The 6,008-nt window shown below is 45.4% G+C and overlaps 1 protein-coding gene across 5 annotated transcripts in view; it reads right to left on the reverse strand.

The window, feature by feature from the left end:
* The window catches only part of LARP1B (La ribonucleoprotein 1B), a 108,489-nt gene extending 102,823 nt beyond the window's left edge, over positions 1–5,666 (reverse strand). Inside the window, exon 1 of one of the 5 annotated variants that reach the window (XM_023743149.1) lies at positions 5,356–5,666. The gene's annotated coding sequence lies outside the window, so the exon portion shown is untranslated. The remainder of the gene's footprint in view (positions 1–5,355) is intronic. The other 4 variants (XM_023743148.1, XM_023743150.1, XM_012559374.2 and 1 more) reach the window with 4 other exon arrangements.
* Between the last annotated feature and the right edge of the window lie 342 nt (positions 5,667–6,008).

Below are 6,008 nucleotides of genomic sequence, written 5' to 3' on the forward strand. Positions count from 1 at the left end.
AGCTCTGCCCCCTAAGCCTTAGGCAGTGGTCCCATCTCCCTGGCACTCACAGCCCCACACTCCAGTACCAAGCTGATCAAGATCTGTCTCCTTGAAACCTAGGAATCCATGGCCCCAACCCTTTGAAACGCAGCAGGCTGTGATTCCACCCTTTCAAATCAAGAAGGCCTGCTTCCCATGCTCCTTCCAACAGTTCTGGGATCTCCGAGCTGCTCCAGGGACAGCTCGTTTCTTTACTTGGAGGATGGCAGACATAGCTCCTTTGCCCTGTTTCCTGCCTAAAGAATTCCAAGAGGCAGAAGGCATTCTTTCCTTTTCTTCTTTCTCTGTCCCCATCAGTCTAAGGTGATGGGTTTTCTGCTGTGCTAGTTGGTTAGATCCATCAGTCATAGGCAGACTTAATCTCTTCAACAAAAGTTTGTGTAGTCACATCCTTGGTGAACGTTCTAGGGCATGTGTCCTTACTTTGTACGACAGAATTTTCCAAATCTTTAAGTTTTGTTTTCCTTTTGCACAGTTCATCGCTTTCATTTCGTGTTTTACTATAAGCAGCAAGGAGAAAGCATGCGGCCCCTTTAAGATCTTGCATAGAAACTTCCTCAGCCAGATACCCAAGTTCATCATTTATAAGTTCTATATCTTCCACCAAACATGTGACCATAATTCAATTTCTTTGCCACTGCATAGAAAGTACCACCCTTCCTCCACTGTCCAATCACTTGTTCATCATTTTCTTTTAAGGCCTCACCAGAAGCACGTTTAACATTCACACGCCTAGCAACATTCTGTTGCTGGTGCCATATGCATTCTCTAAGATGACAGGGACTTTCTCTACAGCTCTCCTCACTTCCTTCTGAGCACTCATCAAAACTGCCTTGTTGCTTCTGTGTGTTGTCAAGTTGATTCTGACTCATAATGACGCTACGTGACAAAGCAGAACTGCCCCATCGGGTTTCCTAGGCTGTAATCTTTACAGGAGCAGATTGCCAGGTTTTCGTCTTGGGGAGCTGCTGGTGGCTTTGAACCACCAACCTTTTGGTTAGCAGCCGAGTGCGTAACCATTGCACCACCAGGGTCCCTTCAGAATCACCTTAGATATCCATAATTCTATCAACAGTTTCTTCAAGGCAATCTAAGCTTTCACCATTAGGCACCTTAAAACTCTTCCAGCCTCTACCCATTACCCGATTCCAAAACTGCTTATTTTAGGTATTTGTTAGAGCAGCACCCTCACTTCTCAGTATCAAATTGTCTTAGTTATCTAGCGCTGCTATAACAGAAATACCGCAAGTGCATGGCTTTAACAAACAGAAATTTATTTTCTCAGTTTAGGAGGCTAGAAGCCTGAACTCAGGGCGCTGGCTCTAGGGGAAGGCTTTTTCTCTGTTCGCTCTGACGAAAGTCCTTGCCTCTTCCAAGCTCCTGCTACTGGGCAATCTTCATGTGGCTTGGCATCTCTCTTTCCCCTTCTTTGCTTCTTTCTGCTTGCTTGTTTAATCTCTTTTATATCTCAAAAGAGACTGATTCAAGACACATCCTACACTAATCCTGCCTGTTAGCACATTAAAGGCAACCCAATCACAAATGGGATTATAACCACAAGCATATAGAGGTTAGGATTTACAACCCGTATTTTTAGAGGACACAATTCAATCCAGAACACTGCCCAAGAGAAAGTCACACATATGTATTAAGAGGTAGGTATAAAAATCTTCACTGTCTTGAAGGGTGAGACAGTATACAATACTGGGGAAGCCAGCACAACTTGTACAAGGAAAGGTCATGGAAGCTCCATAGACACAACCAAACACCCTGAGGGACCAAACTGCTGGAAGGACGGCTGTGGGGACCATGGTCTCGGGGAACATCTAGCTCACCTGGTATAATACAGTTTATAAACACAATGTTCTACATTCTACCTTGGTGAGTAGCGTCTGGGGTCTTAAAAGCCTGTGAGCAGCCATCTAAGATACTCCACTGGTCTCACCCCTTCCGGAGCAAGGGAGAATGAAGAAAACAGGATACAAGGAAAAGATTAGTCCAAAGGACTAATGGACCACAGCAACCAAGGCCTCCACCAGACTGAGTCCAGTACAGCTAGATGGTGCCCAGCCACCACCACTGACTGCTCTGACCGGGATCACAACAGAGGGTTCTGGACAGAGATGGAGAAGGATGTAGAACAAAATTCTAACACACACAAAAAAGACCAGATTTACTGGCCTGAAAGAGATTGGAGAAACCCTGAGACTATGGCCCCCAGACACCCTTTTAGCTCAGTGGTGTAGTTACTTCTGAGGTTCACCATTCAGCTGGGGATTGGACAGCCCCATAAAACAAAACGGGACTAATGAGGCACAGCAGTCCAGGGACAAGGACCAGAAGGCAGAAGGGGACAGGAAAGCTGGTGATAGGGAGCCCAAGGTTAAGTAAGGACAGTGTTGACATGTAGTGGGGTTGTTAACCACTGTCATAGGGCAAAATGTATACTGTTTAATGAGAAACTATTTTGTTCTGTAAACCTTCATCTAAAGTGAGAATAACAGCACAACTGGAAGAACATAATCGATGTCACTGAATTGTGCACGCAGAAATTTTTGAAACGGTGTATCTTTGGCTATGTATATTTTCATCAAAAAAAAAAAAGGTCGAGAAGGGAGAGGGTTGACATGTCGTGGGGTTGTTAACCAATGTCATAAAACAATACATGTACTGACTGTTTAATGAGAAACTATTTGTTCTGTAAACCTTCACCTAAAGTACAATTTAAAAAAAAAAAAGAAAAAGAAAGACATCTTCACTGTCTTAATGTTTAAATTATAAAATTTAAACAACCAAGATGATGGTCAACATTGCTAAATTAATGATGTATACCTGTATTTATGGACCACTCCTCAGAAATTTTTTAAAGAAGTTTGGATTAAAATGGATCACCCAATACTTTGAATGGAAAAATGTACAATAACATTTTATATTCTGAACACATATACAAAACATTTTATTTGGAAGTTAACTGCATAGAAAGAGGTCTGAAAGGATATCCAGTAAACTGGTAACATATCTCTTTTTTCAAAATGACATCCAAAGTTCTATGCTTTTACAAGGAAAATATATTTATGTATCATCTATAAATCTACCTAAAATGTTATTTCAGTAGAGTAATAACAGGAAGCTTATTTGAGGTTTCTAGGGAGCAGATGTTGGGACATAAGGGTTGATAAAGATCAACATGGAGTCAGAGAGACTCTCTAAGGATGGCAAAAGCAATACTTTTATGTACATGCTTTCACGAGAGAGGGAGCCCTGGTGGTACAGTGGTTAAGAGCTCAGCTGCTAACCAAAATGCTGGTAGTTTGAATCCACCAGTCGCTCCTTGGAAACCCTATGGGCAGTTCTACTCTGTCCTATAGGGTCACTATGAGCCAAAGTCAACTAGCTAGTTAGTAACAACGCCTGGACTAGAATCCAAGTCTCTCAGAACAATGCATTTCTATATCATAATCTAAGTTATCTAAGTTTTTCAACTGCAAACAGAAGTCGTAGTTGAACAGTGTAGTCAGTGATAAGGAGAGCCTATAAAGGTTACTACACTAGTCCTGAATGGTATTTCTGAAGGCAAAGAAGGGATTCCAAGGACTAAAAAAAGAGCTGCCTACAGCCATCAGTAAAACTGACAATCCCAGGAACCACACCACACATCAAGCATCACCTTGTTCGTAACGAATTGTTAGTTGCTGTGGAATCGATTTCAATTCCTGGTAACCCTAAGTGTGCAGAGTAGAACGGCTACATAGGATTTTAAAGGCTGTGATCTTTCGGAAGCAGTTCACCTTGCCTGTTTCCCCGTGGCGCTTAACTGTTTCCGACACCCAGGGACTCCGTCCAATGGGATTAAGACCCCCTTCCAATGGAAGTACAAAGTAAGTTAATTAACCTGTTAAAATACTTTTAACAAGGTCATTTGCAATTAAAATTCCCGAGACTTCGATTTTATAATCAACACAAAAGAGTTCATTTTTTGGTAGGTCACTGAATATAATGTTTAATTGTATATAAGTCTAGAAGTAGGGAGGTGAAAGAGCCCAAAAAAATGATTCACTAAAGCTTTCTCTCTCGGCTAAATTTTATGGAGATTTTCCTTAAGGGTATTCTCTTCAGTCAGCAAAAGGAGTAAAAAGATAGATCTTTCTAGGTAAGAGGACGAAATGGCAATATTAAATTCAGGCAAACTTTTTAAGTACTTTTTTCTGCAAGTGTCAAAATTTATCAAGAGTTAATGATCAGTATTTCCCTGCAAAAGCTAAGGAACTCAATTAACTCTATTAGAGAGTTCCTCTGAAGAAATGGTAACATACCAGCAACATAACGTGTCTCTAATAAACACCTTTCATTTTATCCCATATCTTTTATCATTTGATCCTCACAACTCTTTTTTATAACATGCTCAGATTTTCCTTATTTCACTGTTAACCTTTACTTCAAAGAAAAAGTGAAGTAAACAGCTGTAATTTCTATGTATAACGTTCATTTACTATAACCTAAGAAATCAAAACTGGAAGACGGCTTTTGCTTTATCCAGCATTTCCATTTTTAATTTTTTAACAACTTTTAAAAACTGCAGTTGCTACAACCAAAATAAAGCACCAGACGCCATAATGCATTGGTCAGCATTCCAAATGCAGTGGCTACTCTCCAGTAGTTAAAGGGAAGGAGAGCTAACCGAACTTTAGAAGACTACCATTTACCTAATATGCAATGCACTCACAGGTCAACCATTTCCATTTTTTTCCACAACAATCACAACTCAAAGTATTGAAATAGCAACTACATCTTAATAATAATTAAGTCTTTGAAAACCTTGAAATTTTCAGCTCTTCAATTATTTTACAATAAAATATCACAACCGCCCTTCTCCTTGCTTTTCCAAATAAAGCCCCTTGCTCCGTCTTGGTTCACCCTTTTTTTTTAAAAAAGTCCACAGGACCTTCTACCCCAGGATGAACTGCAAAACTATCTACCTAAAGTTAACTACTTTCCCAAGTTGCTAACACGTGGGGGAAAAACACAATCGAAGCCGCGCCAGCCCCGCTGTGCCCCCACCAGTGCCCCCTCCGTGCCCCCACCAGTCAAGCAGAACCTGAGGTCCCACCTCTTCCTGCCTCTCCCTTCCTAGATGTCCATTTATGTAAATAAGCAGAGTGAATGACACCTTGGAACGAAATACCTCCGACTGACAGGGAGATGAGAACCGCCCCTCCCCCAGCCCAGCACCCAATTCTCCGCCACGCGCCGGCAAGTCCCACGAGTCTCCCGTGCCCACACCCTCCCGGTTCCCACCCTAGAGAAGCCACAGACCTGCCTCCAGGGTTTCCAGCGGGGGCGGCGGCGGCTCCGTCCCGGTGGGGGACAGGTGCTGGGGAGGCTTTTTGGTCCAAGGGTTCTCCTTAGGCGGCGGCGGCGGCTGCAGCTTCTCCTCAGGGCCAGTCACTGCCTCCTCTTCCCGGGCTTCCTCAGCCGGCGGGTCCCGCAGCGGCTGCTCCCCGCCGAAGGGGCCCCCGGACCCGCGCGCCTTGTGCGCCAGGTGCAGCGCCAGGGGCCTCACGGGCACGGCTGCCTGGGGCACACTGTGTCCCAGCACCGGCGCCGGTGACGGCTCTCCACGCGCCCCCTCGCTGGTGGCGGCCGCGGCCCTCTCCTCCTTCGCCGCCTCTTTGCCCTCCCGTCCGGTCGCGGGCGGCTGCTCGGCCTGCCGAGTCGCCGCGGCTGACAGCGGCTCCCTCTCAGCAGACGCTGCGGACGGCTCCTCCTGAGGGTGCGCGGTGGACACCGGAGCGCGAGCAGACATCATCCCCTTGCCCCAGCCGCCCCAGCCGGGGAGGCCCCGGGGCCAGGGAGCCCGGCTGCCCGTCTCTCCGCCCGGGTACCGACCGGCTCCGGCCTGGGGCAGAGAACCCGAGAGCCCGGCCGCCGCCGCCACTGTCGCCCGAGGCCGTGCAGCGCCCGGCGTG

This window comes from Trichechus manatus, unplaced genomic scaffold (genome assembly GCF_000243295.1).
Source record: "Trichechus manatus latirostris isolate Lorelei unplaced genomic scaffold, TriManLat1.0 scaffold00239, whole genome shotgun sequence".
Lineage (NCBI taxonomy): Eukaryota > Metazoa > Chordata > Mammalia > Sirenia > Trichechidae > Trichechus > Trichechus manatus.